This window comes from Miscanthus floridulus, chromosome 18 (genome assembly GCF_019320115.1).
Source record: "Miscanthus floridulus cultivar M001 chromosome 18, ASM1932011v1, whole genome shotgun sequence".
Taxonomy (NCBI): Eukaryota; Viridiplantae; Streptophyta; class Magnoliopsida; order Poales; family Poaceae; genus Miscanthus; species Miscanthus floridulus.
The window spans coordinates 84,293,457-84,314,354 of NC_089597.1; the positions used below are offsets into that span (position 1 = coordinate 84,293,457).

The window sequence follows — 20,898 nt, forward strand, 5'->3', positions numbered from 1 at the left end:
CTTTTCATCTAAATTCTATTCCAATTTAAATTATTGATTGTTGAAAATATAATAGTAACACTACTACAAAAAGAATTTTAGGAGACAGATCCCCTCATTAATAGAGATAGGTTTTATATCTAAATTGTAGATATTGACATAGTCTACAACTTTGTAGTTGATAAGTTCTTTATTTGAAATTATTTATAGTCCCAGAATTGTATTTCAATTTCTCAGAATTTGAATTTTTTTTAAATTTTTGAATGATCTCAGATGTTAACATAGTATACACCAAAGTTTTAGCTATCAGCACAATATACAACATTGTAGTTAACAAGTTTTTGATTTGAAGTCATTTAGAGTGTCAAATATTTGTTTAAAATTCATGGATTTTGTAATTCAAATTAAAAATTGTAGCCAACCTTGAAATATCAAATTTATAGTAGTCAGTGTGATATGTAGCCTTGATGTTAGAAGTTTTTTATTTAATTTTTTTAGAATCTCAAATATTTGTTTTATGTTCTCATATTTTGAGATTCTAATTTTTAATTTTTTTAAACAATCTTGGACGGAGGCACGCTCTATATATCAAAGTTGTAGTGCTTGACAAGATCTAAATTTTTGTAGTTGAAACTTTTTTCATTGAGATCATTTAGTAGTTAAAATATTCAATACAAGATTATAGAATGGTAATATAAAAGAATAAAATATTATGTTCAATCATAAATTTGAGTGTAGTGGTAGAGATGTCTCATGTAAAACTAGAGGACTGTTGCAGTTAGACCAAATCGTCTCTGTAAATAGCCTACTGGGTTGCTCACCTTTACTAGACCAATTTGGCACATGCGGCCTGCCGGCCTGCCTCTGTAAAAGGGGGGAAAAACGCTTCTTCCAGTGATGCAAAGGGCCGTGTTGCATTTTCTTCTCAACATTACAGCAGCCCAAATTATCCTAGATTTGAAAAAAGAAAGTGGGAATGCTGCTAATGTTTATGCAAAAAAGGACGACGAAGTTTTTGTTTCACAATAATATTATTAGAAAATGAGAATTGACATACTCCATCTCTTTCAAATGGTAAATTGTTTTTGTTTTCTCTAGATTTATTTATAGTGTTTAGTATATATTTAGACACAGTATACATCTAGATATATAGTAAAAGCTATATATTTAGAAAATCCAAAACGATTTATAACATGAAATGGAGGGAGTAGTTTATAAGAGAGATCTTACCCAAAACCGTACAACTATGGGGTTAAAATCCCAACCTTAAGTCCCTAACTATCACCACTTGGCAGTTGCGATTGGACCAACGTTGAACTTTGACGAAGCTCGTAGTAACTTGAACTAGACTGCCTCACAAATCACAACGCACAGCGACGACCACGACTACTTGCTTAAACATTGCTGCTCTGAATCAACTTTGTAGAAACAACGGCCCAACCAACGACTCAGCAATTCCACTCGCTCTGGACTGCAACTCACAGCACGACTAACCAAATAGAGCCCAACAATGCAACTAACAACTCGCCTTGTAATTGTTGCCGGTGCTGCGGTCTTGGACAACTTATCTCACGTCAAAACCAATGTGGTCTTTCAGTGGCATAGATAATTTTTTTTTACTTAATATTAGAGCCAACAAAATAAAGTGTAGTACTTCAAATCCACTTAATGGTCCCATCAAATGTCACATGATCACTAGATCTAAGTTATTATATCTACATGACAGTTCAGCAATGTTACCATAAACATGGGATACTTCAAGTAAGATTGAATTATCATTAATTAGAGATGAAAACATGTTAAAAGAATAAATATAAATATAAACAAACAATGCATGTCATTTATGGTCAATATTGTTTGGGCTAGTGCTATAGATGACAAGTATTGTCATTTGACATTCTATCAGATAAGAAGTAAATGAAAATTAAACTTGTGTAACTCTTATGACATCTTCCTACAATCTAGGATCTCAAGATGGTGATGCCACAACGCATGATTGAACCTCTCGTTGTTACAAGGGTTTCTGATTTTCCACACAAATGTGGCAGCAAACTGTTAAAGCGTAAGCCCGTTGGGCCTTCACGATAGAGGCCCAGTGTATGTAGAAGGAGCAGCGTTGCCTTACTTGTTCGCTTTCAGTTTGGAGTAGCACGTGAGAGTGGGTGGCACGTCGGGTTCTGGCGCAAAAATGGTCGCATTCAATTCAACAGAAGCCATTCACTTCTTCGGCAGTTCTAGCGCCGACGCGTCTGCACTACGCTGCGCTGCGTCTCGCGCGCCAACGTGGGGCCCGTGCTGCCACACCACCGCGGAAACCGCTTGCACCCTCTTCGCTTCCCACGTGTGCATGCACGGCAGCCAGCGGCGGCAGCAGCGGCTGTAGAAGGTGAGTCCTGTAGCAACACGTGCAACACTGGATTTGTTTTTATAACATCCAAATAAAACACTTATAACATGTGGAAAATAGCTGAAACACTTGTAATATATGTGTCAAACCTGCAAAACACCTAAAAAACTTAAAAGTCATGGTAAAACATATGCAACATCCAGACAAAACACTTGCAACATATGTGCGAAACATATACAACCTCCAGATAAAACACTTGCAACATACATTTGAAAAACAGATGAAACATTTGGAACAGACGCTTGCAACGTACGTGTATAGCCATTACAACACATGCAACATCCTTATGAAATACTTGCAACATATCTATGAAATATCTGAAACACTTAAAACATATCCTTTCAACATGCGCTTTCAGCAAAACCTGACAGGTGGCTGCACGTCCCTTGGTGAGCCACTGCGCTGCCCCCGACCATAGGGTGGATGCAGTGCCCCCGACGAGCGAGCACCCGCGGTGGAGGCAGCAGCGGTGGTCGACACGGGTACGGCCTCCCACGGTGAGGCACTCTCATGCCGGAGAAGGACGCAGCAAGGCGCCTCGTGCTGGGGAAATGTCAGTGCTTGTTTAGTTCCAAAAAGTTTTCTAAAAAGTGCTATAGTAGTCATCACATCGAATCTTACGATACGTGCATGGAGCATTAAATGTAGATAAAAAAACTAATTATACAGTTTGGTTGAAAATTGCGAGACGAACGTTTTAAGCCTAATTAGTCCATGATTGAACACTAATTGCCAAATAAAAACGAAAATACTACACTAACTAAATTCCTAAAATTCGCAAACTAAACACAGCCTCACTGTATATGTGTTTTCCCTCGTCCGATGGAACGGATGCCAGCACCTGAGTAGTTCCGCACGTTCAATAGCAACAACTTAATGGCGGAAGAGATATCCAGCCTGTTCGCTTGTTGGTTTCAGCCAGCTCAAACCAGCCAGCCAACAGTGTTTTTCTCTCACAATAAACCAGCATCAGCCAGCACAAACCAGCCCAGAAACCAACCAGCGAACAGGCCGATCAATTGCCAGTGGTGAGCACTAAGGCGCGTTTAGATGCAAATTGTTTTGGGTTTTGACTACTGTAATACTTTCGTTTGTATTTGACAATTAGTGTCTAATTATGGACTAATTAGGTTTGAAAGTTTCGTCTCGTGATTTCTCACCCAACCGTACAATTAGTTTTTTCGTCTACATTTAGTACTCTATACATATACCGCAAGATTCGATACTGCGTAAAAATTTTTAGAACTAAACAGGTCCTTAAGGCAACGCATGGCTGTGCTCAGCGCAAGACAAAGCAGGCCTAGCTCTGAGCCTAGGTGGCCGGAGCGACGGTCAAGTGCCCAAGAAATTAGGGGCCCACACGTACGAGGCCATGGAAAACCGGAAAAGGTGCGTTGATCGAAGTCTGAGCAACAAAACGTCGCGTCGCGGACACACAGTCGGGACCTCGTGTAGCCGCGTTCTCATCGCCTTCTCCGGTTCTTGCCCTCAAACCCTCTCGTCTATCGTCGGATTCTCTTAACAGTGAAAGTGTATAATGGACTCCGTCGTCAAAGTACATAAGTTCAGATACTTCAGCTTGTATATGAAGAGTTTGAGACATAAAAAAACATCCATGTTGTCGTTCATCCCTTAATCCGATAAAGGATGATATTGTCGATGTGTTCTTTGATCTATGAGACCTAGACGATCTAACCTTGACTGGTGTGTGATCTAATTCGACGTCAACATAGGGGCTTAGCCTCTCTCGAGGGAACATTTGCAAGACTACTTTCCCCATATCCAATCCTCTACTTTTGGGAGGGGAATGCAAACACCTCATTCTTTAACCGGCGTACTAGATATCGAAAGAGAAGTTGTTTTGCGACTAGCGAAGGAATTTTATTAATAAATTGCAACATGGTGATGTTTTTTTTTGCCGCTAGAGAAGGAATTTTATTGATAAATTGCTACATGGTGATTAGATTATCACATCTATCTCATGAAGGAAAACGGTAGGGGTGGTGTCGGACTTCTACCAGCAATTGCTAGGCCTAGCTGAAAACAGTGGATTACCCTGTACACAATTGTTAGAAGTGTTGCATTGAACCACCTTCTAATATACCTAATATGTTGAGTTCTTGGATTAATGGATTTTCTCTTAAGCAACCAAGCTCAGAATTCAAATTTTATTGGGTGAAGTGTTAGATATTTAGATAATTTCACTTAATCCAAAAAAATAGCAAAACATTTATGATATCGTATATGTTAGAAGTGTTGCATTCAACCACCTTCTGATATACCTAATATGTTGAGTTCTTGGCTTAATGGATTTTCTCTTAAGCAACCAAGCTCAGAATTCAAATTTTATTGGGTGAAGTGTTAGATATTTAGACAATTTCCACTTAATCCAAAAAAATAGCAAAACATTTATGATATCGTATATGTGCTTGTGTGTTCTGCTCGCATAAGCAAACACGATGACTAACATAGGCCCTGTTTAGGAACGCTTATCCGAGAATCGATTTTAATCTGATCAGGATTTTTTGATAAGCTGCGATGAAAAGAATCTGCTGTCTAAACAATCGAGTGTGTTTGGCAATCCTGATTGGCCCCGTTCCCTGGTTTGAAACTTGGCTGAAACTAGCTGAAAAATACTGTTCCGGCTGAATTGTTGTGAGAGAAAAACACTGTTCCGGCTGAAAAAAGAAGCCGAAAAAGTCAAATATAGGGTAAGCCGAACAATGCCATTATTGCCCTTAGATTGTCTGTCCTGAGTGCAAAATGACCTGTATGCCCCTGAGGCTGATGACACCTCATTTGTTCACTGAATACAAGCTGAAAACACTTATGGTACTATTTTTTTTGGTGTTTCCTTAATAATTAGTTTGTGACAATAACTAATGAGTAGGCAACATGAAATTAACAAAAGTCTGGATAAATTGAGATCGATACAACAGTTAATCAACCAACCATAGCCGTGGCTATAGCATCACGTAAAGCACTCGTATCCATATCATCTCCAGAAGCACATCCTTCACCCGAGCTAGATTTGGGTCCATCTATACCTTCTTCTTGGATATTTGATTGAAAGTGAGCATCATTTATGGAATTGTCTCTAATGAAATTATGAAGGGCCATACAAGCAACTATAATTTTTTATTGCTTGTTCACTGAATATTTGGGCATCTTCAAGAGAATGCGCCATTTCATCTTTAGGACTCCAAATGACCTCTCAATCACGTTTCTCAAACTTGAATGCGCATTATTGAACACCTCCTTGAATCCCACTGGAGTACGACCATGTTGCTATTTAGAAACATGGTACCTTTGTCCCTTGTATGGTGCAAGATATCCTTTTTATTAGGATATCCTAAATCGATGAGATGATACTTCCCTACACTTTGTAATTGTAGGTTACTTAACACCTCATATCCTTGTCAATTAAAAAAAATGATTTGAGTCCAAAATATACATACCTTCGGGAGGGTGTGGGAATTGTTGCTTGTATGTGACTAGAGTATCCAATAAGACACGACTGTCATGCACAGATTCGGGCCAACCAGTGACAACAAATATGAACCACATATCAAAGTCACAGACCGCCATTACATTTTGCGAAGCATAACCATGGCGACAAATGTATTTAGGTTGCTCATGCAATGGAACAGTTACTGGTATATGTGTGCCATCGATTGCACCAATGCAATCTTTGAAATGAGGTTAAAACATAGCTTCTTGTAGCTTAGGATGTATAGAACCAAAATGTGGATATGTAGGCCTCACAATGTAAAAATCTAACTGCATGACACACTTAAGTACCTCTGTAAATTTCCTGCTAATAGTTTCTAATGAGTGGGTGAACTTGTTCTTTACTTGCCTAAATGATTGAGGTGCACCACATGCCCACAAAAACATTGCTAAGGCTTCCTTCGCACACATTCCTTTACTTGCACTACAAGAAATATGTGGTTTTTTGACATATTTAGTATGACAACATGTCATAATGTCATTATATTATCCGGTTTATGACATTCTATTTTAGGCATTTTGACTTAGTGACAATAAAAAGTTGTATGTCACAACAAATGTCATATTACTAGTCTAATTCTATCCGGTGACAATATTTGCTATGTCATAAGGACTAATTTTTGAATGTCAAAAGTATATGACAAAGGTTGTGCGTCACAAATTATTTTATTGAATTATTTTAAATACACTTGTACATGTTGGCATGTCCTATTGCCACGTGGTCAGATTTTTCTTTTTTTCTACTGTTTAATATAGGCCACGCCCTAGCTGAAAGGGTGCCTGTTCACGCCCATCTGGCATACTCAGCCCAACAGGCCACGCCCTAGCCGCTCGGCCCAAGAGGCCATGGGCACCTATTCGCACCCCAGCAAAATGTTAAAAAAGTGCAGATGGGAGGACTCAAACACGCACGCTCGTGGATCCTAGGAAGTGAACATACCACTGAGCTACGAAGATATCTTTGTTGATTGGCACACGTGATACTATATATCCAAATATTACAAGGTAATGTACCCTATGTCCTCGTAGACTTTTAGCTCGTGAATGGTTGTGGACGCGGACAGCGGCGGATCCACCTTCGTGACCTGTTGCGGCCAGGCCAGTAGCGAACGGCGGTGCGGAGCTATGCATCTAGGCCAGTAGCGGGTGTCGGTGCGGAGCTACGCGTCTAGGCCGGCAGCGGGCGGTGGCGAAGGTGGACCAATTGCGGACGGCGGCGCGGAGCTGCGTGTCCAGGCTGGCAGCGGGCGGCGGCGCGGAGCTGCACGGACCGCATTCAGCATCCAGTGGCACGACGTGGAGCGGCTTGGCGAGCAGCGTAGATCTCCCCAGAAGCTAGCAGAACTCCCTTGATTTGTTCTGCTCGTAGTTCTAGCCTGCAAGAAAGGTACTGATTTGCTTACTGAAGTAGTCTTGCATCTTAGTGCTTAGTAGTTGCTCACAGCTTTGCGCCAATTGCAGGGCAACAGTTCATGATAATACCAAATTGTATCTTAGTGTTTGTTTGTTAGCAAGAATTAAAATAAAGGTTAGTGTAGATTTATTTAACCCATTATTGGAGATAAAACAATGCTCAACTACTGTGTACAGATTTCATATAAATAATGACATGTCACATGTTTGATAATTTTGGTCAAGTATCATATATATGTAAAAAATTTTGAGCAAGTGTATCTCATGATTTTGTGCAGATGGATAGATCTTAGATCAACAGTAGGATGTTCAGCGAGGAACACATGAATGGGGTGAATGAATTCATGACCTTTGTTTCCAAGAGATTCAATGACGATGAAGAGATGCTTTGTCCATGTCGTAAGTGTTTGAATCGTGTTCGCAAACCTAAAGGACAGGTGCAGGATCACTTGTATATTTATGGGATAGGTACTACTTACACTAGATGGATACATCATGGAGAACCATTGGAGGTTGTACCACATGAAATTGATGACCATGTTGATGAACATACTAGTCTCAATGAGGATTTTGGCATGAATGTGGATGAAGAAGATGACCCTGATGATGGAATTCGTGGTATGGTAGAGGAGTTGTACACAGCTGAAGAGGAAGGTAAAGGGAAAAAGTCTATGTTTGCAATTCTATTGGAAGAGATGAAGCAACAATTGTCCCCTGGTGGTCCTTGCACAAGGTTTTCTTTTGTGGTGAAGTTACTTCATATCAAGTTATTTTACCAGATTTCTAATGGTGGATTCACAGCGATACTGAAGTTGTTGTCATCATCATTCCCAAATTGCTCTATTCCTGCATCATACCAGGAAGCAAAGAGACTTATCCGTGCATTGGGGCTCAGATACAATTCAATCCATGTGTGCCTAAATAATTGTGTTCTATTTCGGAAGAATTTAGAAAAAATGATGTTTGTCCAGTTTGTAGTGCATCAAGATGGAAAGACAATGATGCAAGAAAGAAGATTCCTAAGAAGGTTTTGTGACATTTTCCATTGATTCCTAGGCTGAAGAGAATCTTTTCTTCCAAAAGAACAACAGAGGAGGTGCAATGGCACAAGTTGAAGAGGAAGCCAGTGGAGAATGAGCTCAACCATCTAGCTGATGGCGAGGCATGGAAAGACTTTGACAGGAAGTATGGATGGTTTGCAGAAGATGCAAGGAACATCAGGCTTGGCCTCGCTACTAATGGTTTCAATCCATTTTGTAAAATGAGCTCCTCGTATAGCATGTGGTCAGCGTTTCTTATCCCATACAACTTTCCTCCATGGGAATGTGTGGAGCAATCCAACTTTATCATGGGCCTGCTTATCCCTAGTCGAGAATGCCCAGGAAAGGATATTGATGTCTTCTTGGAGCCACTTGTTGAGGAGTTCCTAGTGCTTTGGAAAGCCGTCCCTACTATTGATGCACTTAGTGAGAAGAAGTTTGATTTACATGCTACTGTAATATGGTGCATTAATGATTATCCTGCTTTGAGCACATTGTCAGGTAGAGTCACAAGAGGTTATTATGCTTGTGTGCATTGTGACAAAAACCCTTGCTCCAAAAGGATAAGGAATAAGATATGTTAAATTGGCCATCGGCGTTTCCTTCATTGGGCCCATCCATGGAGGAGGAGCAAGGTTTTTGTTGGTAATGTTGAAAACCGTGAGAAGCCAGAGAAATTTACCATGGATGAGCTGATGGAGCAACTAGAGAGGGTCAAGGATGTCAGACCAGGAAAGCATCCTAAAAGCAAAAAAAGAAAGCAGGATGAAGAGGGCCAATGTTGGAAGCGAAGGTCATGTTTGTGGGATTTGCCATATTGGTCAAGTTTGAAGCTGCGGCATAATCTTGATGTGATGCACATTGAGAAAAATATATGTGAGTATATCCTTGGTACATTTCTAGGCACGACTGGGAAGTCAAAGGACGGTATAAATTCTAGGCTTGATTTGGAAGATATGGGCATTAGGAAGCATTTACACTTGATTCGTGATGGAGATTCATATAGTACTCCTCATGCCCCCTACACAATGACTAAAACACAAACGGAGCATTTTTGTGATTTTTTGAAGAGTGTAAAATTTCCAGATGGATACGCTTCCAACTTAGCAACATGTGTTACTACAGATGGATGCAACCTACAAGGACTGAAAACTCATGATTGTCACATTCTTCTTCAAAGGATTATACCTACTGCTATCCGAGGAATCATGCACATGGACATATATGAAGCACTTGCTGAATTAGGTAATTTTTTTAGCAACTTTGTGCAAAATTTTTGAAGTTAGATGTGTTGGAAAGACTGAAAGCTGACATCCCAATCATTTTGTGCAAGCTTGAGAAAATATTTCCTCCTTCTTTCTTTGATGTGATGCTACACCTGGCTGTCCATTTACCTGAAGAGGCAATTCTTAGAGGTCTAGTACAATATGGATGGATGTACCCAGTAGAAAGAAGGTTGTTAACATTGAAACGGTTTGTGAGGAACATGGCAAGGCCTAAAGGGTCCATTGCAGAAGCATATGTTGCCGCTGAGTGCTTGACTATTTGCTCGAGGTACTTTGATGATGATATTGAGACACGACACAATCGAGAGGGTAGGAATAGAGAGCGTGTTGCTATTGTGAGAGGAGACCTATCTGTTTTCCAGCATGGAGCCGATGTTCTTGGAGCACCAAGTCTTACATATCTTGAGCATGATTATGAAAAAATGGTTTGGTTCGTACTAAACAATTGTCTGGAGGTTGAGCCATATATTGAGTATGTCAGCCCATCTACTATTTTCATTGTTTCTTGTAACTTAGTTATTAGCCCTAATGTTTGAATTAACTATCATTTTTAGGATATACAAGAAAGAGTTGGAGAATGAAGGATGTCCTAATGTTTGAGCTCACCTTTTTGTGCTAATTGTTGACAAAGGGGGAGAGAAATTCATAAAGATAGTAAGATAGGAGGAGAAAACAAATGAAATGACATTGTAAAGGGATCATATAAAAAAATATTGCACACAAGTAGGGGGAGCAAGCTCATAAACTTGTATGTTGCATTTGAATATGCCTTTCGTATATTTGCTTGCATGGCACAAGTTCAAAATTTCAATATTCATGCTTGTGTGGTGATGCTAGTTATAGGCTTGAATGATGAAATGAAAAACTAGCATGCATAGGCTAAAGTAACTAGACTTATGTTCATTCTATGGAAACTAGACCCTTGCTTGTAATGTTGATCTCATAGGGTATTCTAGTTTTTGTGTATGCCTAAGTTACTAATGGTGCTAAGGAAGGTATATTGGTGCACTCTGATTGGTATCACGCTTCAAAGGTCCATCTCTTATACCTTAGCATCATTTGGTAGACATTGTCTCCTATATTTCCTATCTAAGCATATGTGCAAGCTACAATCCAAACTCTTAGCACATATGTAGGGAGAGCAATTGCTACCATTTGGGATTCATGAAACTTGTCCATATCCTTTACACATGGTAAATATGCTTGGGAAAGCAACATGGATTCAATTAAATTTCAACTTATATCTTTGTGAAAGGGTTGTCATCAATTACCAAAAAGGGGGAGATTGAAAGCTCTAGTTTGGTTTTGGTTAATTGATGAAACCCTAAGTGCTAACCTAGTTTATCAAAGTGATTATGAGATAGGTAGCACTACTCCAAGTGATGAAGCAATAGCGAAGATCATGACGATGGTGATGGCATGGTGATGATAAAATGCTTGAACTTGGAAAAGAGGAAAGAGAAAAACAAAAGGCACAAGACAAAGGTATAAATAGTAGGAGCCATTTTGTTTCGGTGATCATGACACTTAGCGAGTGTGATCACATTTTGGTTAGATAGCCGTTCTATTAAGAGGGGTGAAACTCATATCGAAATGCGGTTGTCAAAGTGCCACTAGATGCTCTAACTCATTGCATATGTATTTAGGATCTAGTGGAATGCTAACACCCTTGAAAATGTTTGTGAAAATATGCTAACACATGTGCATAAGGTGATACACTTGGTGGTTGGCACATTTGAGCAAGGGTGAAGAAGTTAGAGGTGAAAAAGGAGTTAGTCTTGCTGGTCACAAGGTGACCGGATGCTGGTCTCAGAGGGACCGGCGCGTCCGGTCAGTTGTAGCAGCATGGACACTGGCATCAGTTAACTAACCGGACACTGGGTCGCTCTGCGATCGGACGCTGGAAGGCTGTGTTCAGTCCTGTTGTCGGGCAATGCAGAAGAAAGTCACTGTGAGACCGGACGTTGGTAGGGTCCGATCAAGCATGACCGGACACATCTGGTCGAAGAAATTTGTTTCTAGAACCTTACTAGAAACGACCGAACGCTGGAGGCTGAGCGTCCGGTTAGTTTGTGCGCTGCGTCCGGTCAACTGATGACTGTTGAAATCTGACGAATAGTATTTGAAGCAGGGGACACGTGGCGTGTATTACGTGACCAGACGCTGAGGGCCAGCGTCCGGTCGATCCAACCAGAGCGTCCGGTTACCCCGAGTTCTGCCCAGTGAAGGGGTATAATGGCTCTATTTCGTGGGGGCTTCTATTTAAGCCCCATGGCTAGCTCAAGCTCACTCTCTTGGATATTTGCATTGACATAGTAACCTTGTGAGCTTAGCCATAGCCCTCCCACTCATCTCCATCATTGTTTCATCATCATTATGAGATTGGGAGAGAATCCAAGTGCATTGCTTGAGTGATTGCATCTAGTGGCACTTGGCATTCGTATTTCGCTGTGAGATTTACTTGTTACTCTTGGTGGTTGCCGCCACCTAGATGGCTTGGAGCAGTGTAACACCCTGGTGTTACATTGTAATGCTTTGCTAAAATATTTCACGAGCATCATAAGTATGTGCATGTGTGTATAGCATGAATTATAAATCAAAGTTCGGTTCTTGAAACAGTCATGTGAAACATGAGTCCGTGGTTACGTTTCATATAATACTATTTAGTATTCTGATCGAATGGTTGTCGAAATCCAAGTGCTATAGAATGTTTGTGAACGACGATGATTAGCTAGTCGATGTCGTGCTACCTCTTTTGTCTGGCGCTGCCCAACACGATGGCGCCATACCGCGCTCGTCGCCTTGCCGCAGTGGCCGTGCAGACAGCTCACCTATCCCGCTGTCCCGTAGTGGTGCTGTTGGCCCGTGCGTTGACGCCGCAAACGAACCAAGCCAAGCCATGACCCCCCCTGCCCAGCTGTCTCCTTGGCCGCCAAGACGATTCTTCTCAATTCGCCATGACCATAGCATTAGACTCCAATTTGGCTTAGGCTCGGCTTCGTTAGGTATCTGGTCGCGTCCCATCCCCACCTTGCTATGTATGCCGTTGCACAGGGGCGCAATTTCGTAATCCCATGCCACCGGGTCCATAAGACCACACGGACGCTTCCCTACGGCAAGGCAGTCACTCCGTGCACCTCGTAGTGATTCAGTGTACCCACAGCTTCACCATACCCTCCTGAGCACCCCGCGCACCTCAGTCGTAGCTTCACAGCAGGCCAGCCTCCACCGCCACAGTCATGCCACCATCGTGTACCGCCGCACCGCCGTGAGTGCACATGGCCAGCTCTGCTCAGACCACCTTTGACTGAACCGTCAACGCGAAGGTATCCGTGAGTACTCCCTAGTGCTTGCTAGCTCGTGTGCTGGCCTTGCCTTCATTGTTGCTTAAGGGAACGCGCCCGCCTTTGCAGTTCAAGAGCCACCACCGGGGAGGGAGTTCAGAGCGCCGCCCCTATCCACCGTAGCGCTTCCAGCCGTCGTGTGTTGTCTCCGAGGTAATCATCGGCCTCTTAGTTATGTAGTGGGAGGTCGGGTGGCGCCGGCGTGGCTATCCTGTGCCCACGCCGTCGTGTCGGTGCGCGCCCTGGGGCCAGGGACTTAGCCACGGTAAAGAAGTAGAAAAGGGAGGGTGTAGCTGTAAATCCTAGACTGAGAAAATAATGCCCTAGCGCTCGCAGAAATTATCTAGGACTTCGGGGGTGCCTGTGCATAATTGCCATTGCGCGCAGGCCTCCCCCGTCGCGGGCCGTTGGCCAGCTGGGCCGCGCCTCTGCGTGGGCCGCGCGGTGGCCTGCTGACGCGCGCGGGCGGGATGGCGCGCTGGGCTGAGCCGCGCGATGTGGGCCAAAGTAGAGAATTCGGTTTTCTTATTTTTCCAGAGGATAGAAATGCTTATTTATTTTTGTTATGAATCCAACTTCGATAAATCGTAGTAAATTGCGGGGTTGTCGAAAAATAGTGAAACTAATTTTGTTAGGTTCATAAAAATACCATCTATCTGTTAGTATAGTTAGTTCACAGTTAGCTATTATGATTATAGGCTCATAAATTCTAATCAGAAAACTTAGCATTATGTAGATTAATGTTTGTAGGAATTCTTGTGGCAAATAGGTAATAGTTTTAGCTTTAGAAATTTTACAGTATGTTCACTAGGATATTATGGGCTTGCTGTAAATTTTGTAGCCTTAGAATGAGTTGTTAGATAGAGTGGCTATTACCTTTGCTTTATCACATATAGTGTAAATTAGCGTTCGGAGTAGGAACATTGGTAATTGCTATAAGAATAGATGCCATGCGTTAATACTTGTTGGTGGCGACAATACGTAGCTTAGCCTTTAGTCGGTAGATCTCACTTAGTAGTGTAATAGATGTACTTTTGAATTTAGAGTTGCTGTTGCCGTAGTGTTAATCATTGCATCATCATTTCATGTAGATCACGAACAGGTAGACTTCGTACCCATCTGCGAGCCGGAGTACGACGAGGTGATCGAGGAGTACGAGGATGAGCTCTTCACACAGGAGGGGGCCCAGGAGCCTGTTGGTACTGACCTTGCTCACCTAGCACCTGCCCAAGGCAAGCCCTTGTGCATAACCCCTATTTTTAAATAATCATTGAATATATATTTATATGATATGAATTTACATTACAGGCATTTTGTGGAAACTACATGCATAAGTATATCTACCCATGAGTCCTACTAGTTTAGGTCGAGTAGTTGCTATGGTCAGGATGTCGGTATCGTGAGTAACCTGCCGTTACTCGCAAATAGGTGATTAAGCTATGATATCATGATGAAATAATGGAAAGGAAAATGGTGACCAGGCAGGGATGTGGAATTGTGACTAGTGGGTGTGAGGGGTTGTGTCCTGTGGCCAATAGGGCATAGCCTGGTTACACTTTTTCCCTGTATGTGTCAATTAAGGGCCGATCGTTGCATATGACTCTAGGCAAGTCACAGATTATTATCCTGAGCACATACTTGGGTATGGGCGCAGGGAAGGCTTGCTGCTCTCTTGTCGTGGATCCAGCTCTTTCCGGACCGACTGATGGGAAGAGGAGGTGGTGGAGGTCCTTGCATCGCACTAAGTCTGGACTCAGGGGCGGGGGCTTGGAGTCCAAGTTTGGACGAGGACCTGGACACCCGGGATAGGAGAGTGGTGGGTCAGTATTGCTTGTGCCTAGGGTACAAGCGGGGCGTGTGTCTTCAGGGCACCCAGCTGGGCACATTGATTCGCGAATCGCTGGGCTATCCGGTACGGCTTGTCTGTGGTTTAGCACCGTAGTAAGAACTAGAAGTGGAAAAGGAGAAGGAACATCATTGATTGCTCAACTCTTGCTTGAAAGTAGAATAGGTGCTTATATAGATTGACTAGATGAAAACTTAATACGGCTAATGATAATAAAGCATCAATAAGGACTCACTATTAGTATTGCTTTCTGCTAAAGAAAACCAGCAACCATAAAGCCTAGCATATTCCTTGGAGTCGGGAAAGTATTCCCACTGGTTAGATAAGTCTTGCGAGTACATTGTGTACTCAGGGTTTATTTACCCCTGTTGTAGGTGATGATTGAGGAGTACCTTGTGTGGAGGATCCTTCTGGTGGGCTCAGACAGAATCCTCGTTATCTTATCGCTAGATGTTATCTTTTAATATTCCACTGTTTATCATTCCACACTCTGTATTTGGTATTGTAATAATGTACTTTTTAAGAAACTCTAATGTATGAAATGGACTTGTGTTGCAACTCGTTCTCATTATTGGATCCTTAGGAAAAATATGGATCTTTTGGGTTCTCCCTCGGGGTGTGCCCGACGGACACCGCTCGCGGTAGTTGCTTTCGGGGTGCTTAGTGTCTGGTGGAAGATGAGCGCCTTCGTAAGTACGCTACTTTGGGCGGTTCTACCATAGTTGGTACTAGAGCCAATAATGGTCATGAGTTTCCTCACTCTTTTATAAAACTAAAAATTTGACCAACAAAAGTTTTGCGAAAAGTAGGATGCAATTAAGTTAAGTTATATAAGTATAAGCCCTAGCTATATGGTCTATCTAAGATAGCGGCACTGGTTTTATCTAATCAGTTTTCTACAGGTACACTGACTTACGTTGTGTAAGAAATCGCTTAGTATACGGGAAGTGAGTGTGCGATGTGCCAAAAATTTTACGAATGCCGCTATATTCTGGCTTGAGTGAACGTATAGGTCGAAGCATGCATCATATTATAGCATCTTACTTGAACTATAAATCCCCTTCATGTATAAGTGAGTAGTAAATTGGTAGGACTAACTAAATGAATACTTTAATAAATGTGTTGTCATCTCTTTAATCCCTGGATTCTGATCGGGAAGGTGTCCTATTGGATGGTTCGTCTCTCTTACAGATGAATCTAAGGTCCGGACGTGGGAGCACCAGTTCGGGAGTGGCCAACGAGGGCCATGGTGACAGTGCTCGAGCCTTTGAGCATGGCAACGGGGGAGCTCAGGAGGTTCCACCTCTAGTTCCTCATCCTTTCCTGCCGCCGCCACCGCCTCCGCTGATGTCCCCCATGGAGATCATGGTGGAGTTGTTGGCTGCTCATCGGGAGTCAGCCGCTGCTCGTCAGGAGACAGCTTGTGCCATGGAGATTATGGCACAGGCCATCGCGGGCCTTGCCCGTGGAGGCCCCGGGGGCAACGGTGGGAATGGGGGTGGTGCTCGCCGTTCTGAGGGACAGTCCTCTTACCAGGATTTCCTCAAGACCCACCCACCCATGTTCACATCGTTGGACGAGCCTTTGGAGGTGGAGCACTGGCTTCGCACGCTGGAGCAGAAGTTTTGGCTGCTCGGAGTGGCCAATGAGCAGAAGGTGCACTTTGCGTCCCAATAGCTTTTGGGGTCGGTAGGTGCCTGGTGGGAAACATTCCAGGCCATGGAGCTACCGGATCATCTGACAACGTGGTAGGAGTTCTCCACCGCCTTTCGCGAGTTTTTCATACCTGCTGGTGTTATCAACCAGAAGGTGACCGAGTTCCTGGAGCTACGCTAGGGGAGCAGGACGGTAATGGAGTATGTGACCCAGTTTAACCACTTGGCTCAGTATGCTGGTAGTTAGGTGGATACAGACGACAAGAAGAGGGACCGCTTCTTTCGTGGTCTCACTCCTTCCCTTCAGGAGAAGCTATATCTGGGGAACTATCAGAACTTTGGGGCTCTAATGAATGCCACCATTGCTCTTGAGGGGTTTCAGTGGGCATCTCAAGCGGATTGGAAGCAGAAGCGGGTGGCAGCTGCATCCTCCAGCCACCCTCATACACAGAAGGTACAAATTGTTAGGTGGGGGCCCTATCAACCATCCGGCGGGCCTCCGTTCCGGTCACCCTAGCAGACATCGTAGACTTCCGCTACTCAGTACAAGGCACCTCTGCAGCAGGTGCAGCCCCAGCAGACTTAGGGACAGCAGGTCCCACCCCGTCAGGGATTCAGAAACAAGCCTGGTGCTTGTTTCAAGTGTGGCAAGGATGGCCACTATGCCAGGGAGTGTCCTCAGCAGTAGGAAACTCAGTCGTCTCAGCCATCTGCAAATTCCAGGCTTATTAAGAGGACTATCATCAAGAGGAAGGTGCCCAGCAGATCTGGTCAGGTGCACTTCATGGATGCTCAGTAGGTTGTGCAGCAGGAGACAGTTATGGCTAGTATGTTTACCATCAAATCCCATCCAGCTTTGGTGTTGTTTGATTCTAGTGCATCGCATTCCTTTATGAGCATGGGGTTTGTAGAGCGGCACAACTTATCACTATTGGCTATACCATATGCCTATAAGATCCATACTATGGGTTCATAGATGTTCATCAATACCCGCACGGATACAGTAAGTTTGGTATTAGCCACCCACACTTACTGTCTACAGTTCATGATAATGCCTAGGCAAGGCATTGATGCTATTCTTGGAATGAACTAGTTGCGGGTGTATGGGGTAGTATTGGATATGAAGAGAAGAAGTGTGGAGTTATGGCTTCCTTCTTCTGAGGATAGAATGTCTCTTATCATACCCTCAGAACTAGTCTTACCTGTTGCTGCCCATGCTGAAGCCGTTCCTGATCTTACCTCCATTCTAGTAGTATGTGAGTTCCCAGATGTTTTCCCTGAAGATCTTCCTGGATTGGCACTAGACCATGAGGTACAATTCTCCATTGAGCTTGAGCCGGGTACTGCTCCTATCTCTAGATGTCCGTACCGCATGGCTCCGAGAGAACTAGTAGAAATGAAGAAGCAACTGAAAGAGTTGATGGACAAAGGTTCCATCCGCCCAAGTTCTTCACCATGGGGTTGCCCAGCTATTTTCATGAAGAAGGATGGTACTCTGTGGATGTGTGTGGATTACCGCCCCCTCAATGCGGTAATAGTTAAGAACAAGTATCCTTTGCCCCGCATAGATACTTTGTTTGATCAGTTAGTTAGTGCCAAGGTGTTCTCGAAGATAGATCTCTAATCGGGCTATCATCAGATCAAGATCAGGCCACAGGATATACCAAAGACAGCTTTCTCTACTAGGTATAGGTTGTATGAGTACCTAGTGATGTCTTTCGGTCTCATCAATGCCCCGGCCTTCTTCATGTACTTGATGAACTTAGTTTTCAAGCCGGAGTTGGATAAGTTTGTGGTGGTTTTCATTGACGACATCTTGATCTATTCCAAGAATGATGAAGAGCATGCCCGTCACCTCCGAATAGTACTGACTCGACTAAGGGAGCACTAGCTGTATGCTAAATTCAGCAAGTGTGAGTTTTAGTTAGATCGAGTGCAGTTTTTGGGGCATGTGTGGACACCTGAAGGCGTTTCTGTAGATCCCAGCAAGGTGCAAGATGTATTAGATTGGAAGTCTCCCAAGTCTATGCACCAGATCCATCAGTTCCTTAGGCTAGCTGGATACTATCGGCGTTTCATCCCTGATTTCTCCAAAATAGCCTAGTCCATGACCAAGCTGCTCTAGAAAGAAGCTAAGTTTGATTGGAGTCCAGCTTGTGAAGAAGCTTTTCAGTCCCTGAAGACCTTTCTGACCATTGCTCCTGTGTTGGCCCAACTAGATATTGAGAGGCCCTTTGATGTTTACTGTGATGCCTTGAAGATGGGATTGGGATGTGTGCTTATGCAAGATGGGCGTGTGATAGCTTATGCTTCGCGCCAGCTGAAGAAGCATGAGGTGAACTACCCCACCCATGATTTAGAGCTAGCTGTTGTAGTTCACTCTCTAAAGATTTGGAGGCATTATCTGTTGGGCAACAAAGTGCATATCTTTACTGACCATAAGAGCCTTAAGTATATTTTCACTCAGTCTGAGTTGAACATGAGGCAAAGGAGATGGTTGGAGTTGATAAAGGATTATAATTTGGAAGTCCATTATCATCTAGGAAAAGCTAATGTGGTAGCTGATGCTTTGAGTCGTAAGTCGCATCAGGTTGAGGAAATACCCTTGTCACTCCACCACACAGAGGTGCTAGCTCAGATTGCATTGACCTCAGAATTGCTGGAGCAAATTATTCGGGAGTAGAAGGAAGACCCCGAAGAGATTCCTCATCAGGAAGTTGCTAGCTGAAGGGCGTGGACCTTAGTTTAGCATTGATGAGCAGGGGGTCGTAAGATACAAGGATAGACTAGTGGTTCCATCCAATGAAGAGCTGAAAAGAAAGATTTTGAATGAAGCCCATCATTCAAAGTTGTCTATCCACCCTGGTAGCAACAAGATGTACCATGATCTGCGCCAACTGTACTGGTGGTCCTACATAAAGCAAGATATCACCCAGTTCGTTGCGGAGTGTGACACTTGCGGTAGAGTCAAGGCAGATCATATGCGTGCTCCTGGATATCTGCAGCCCTTGCCCATTCCTGTTTGGAAATGGGAGGATATTTCCCTGAATTTCATTGTGGGTTTACCCCGCACCTCCACGGGCTTTGATTCTATTTGGGTCATTGTGGATCGTCTCACCAAGTCTACCCACTTCCTTCCAGTGGATACTAGATACACTACTAAGAAGTATGTGGAGATATACTTTGATCGGATTGTGACCCTACATGGAGTTCCTCTCACCATCATCTCTGATAGAGGGTTAGTTTTTGTCTCTCGTTTCTAGGAGAAACTCTAGGAATGTCTGGGTACTCGTCTTCTCAGAAGCTCGGCGTACCACCCACAAACTGATGGTCAAACTAAAAGGGTGAACCAGGTGCTCGAGGATATGCTACGGGCTTGCACCATCTCTTTTCCTGAGAAGTGGGATCAGTGTTTGAAGCTGGCAGAATTTTCATATAATAACAGCTATCAAGAGAGTATCTGCATGGCACCATTTGAAGCTTTATATGGGTAGAAGTGTAGGACGCCACTAAACTGGGTTCAAGTAGGAGACCGTGGGTACTTTAGGCCTGACTTCATAAAGGAGGCTCGAGAGAAAGTAAATATAATTCGTGAACACTTGAAGGCAGCTCAGAGCCGACAGAAGGCTTACGCAGACAAGCGAAGAAGGCCTTTGGAATTTGTAGCTGGGGATTATGTGTATCTCAAGGTATCTCCTATGAGAGGGGTACATCGGTTTGGTGTCCATGGCAAGTTAGCCCCTCGATATGTGGGTCCATACAAGGTGTTGCAGCAGTGTGGCCCCGTTGCTTATCATCTCCAAATCCCTGAAATTCTCTCAGCGGTTCACAATGTATTTCACGTCTCGCAATTGAAGAAATGCCTACGAGTTCCTGAAGAATCTATGGAAATAGAAGGACTTTCGCTCCAACCTGATCTGTCTTATGTGGACCATCCTATAAAAATCTTGGAAGAGGAGAGAGTGACTAGGAATAGTGTGATAAAATTTTATAAGGTGCAATGACAAAATCATTTAGAAGACGAAGCCACCTGGGAGCAAGAGAGCTACATATCAAAGCATTACCCCCCATCTCCTCTCTAGGTCGGATAGTTAGTTATTGCGCCAAATGTACTCCCTACCCCTTTCTCACACTAGGCACATGAAATCTTGGGTCGAGATTTTGTTTTAGGGGGATAGATTTGTAACACACTGGTGTTACATTGTAATGCTTTGCTAAAACATTTCACGAGCATCATAAGTATGTGCATGTGTGTATAGCATGAATTATAAATCAAAGTTCGGTTCTTGAAACAGTCATGCGAAACATGAGTCCGTGGTTACATTTCATATAATACTATTTAGTATTATGATCGAATGGTTGTCGAAATCCAAGTGCTATAGAACGTTTGTGAACGACGATGATTAGCTAGTCGTGGG

General features: G+C 43.2%; 1 pseudogene; it reads left to right on the forward strand.

Annotated features, from left to right (window-relative positions):
* The first annotated feature begins 7,587 nt into the window (after nucleotides 1-7,587).
* LOC136524114 (uncharacterized) lies at nucleotides 7,588-10,235 on the forward strand (annotated as a pseudogene).
* Nucleotides 10,236-20,898: the final 10,663 nt, after the last annotated feature.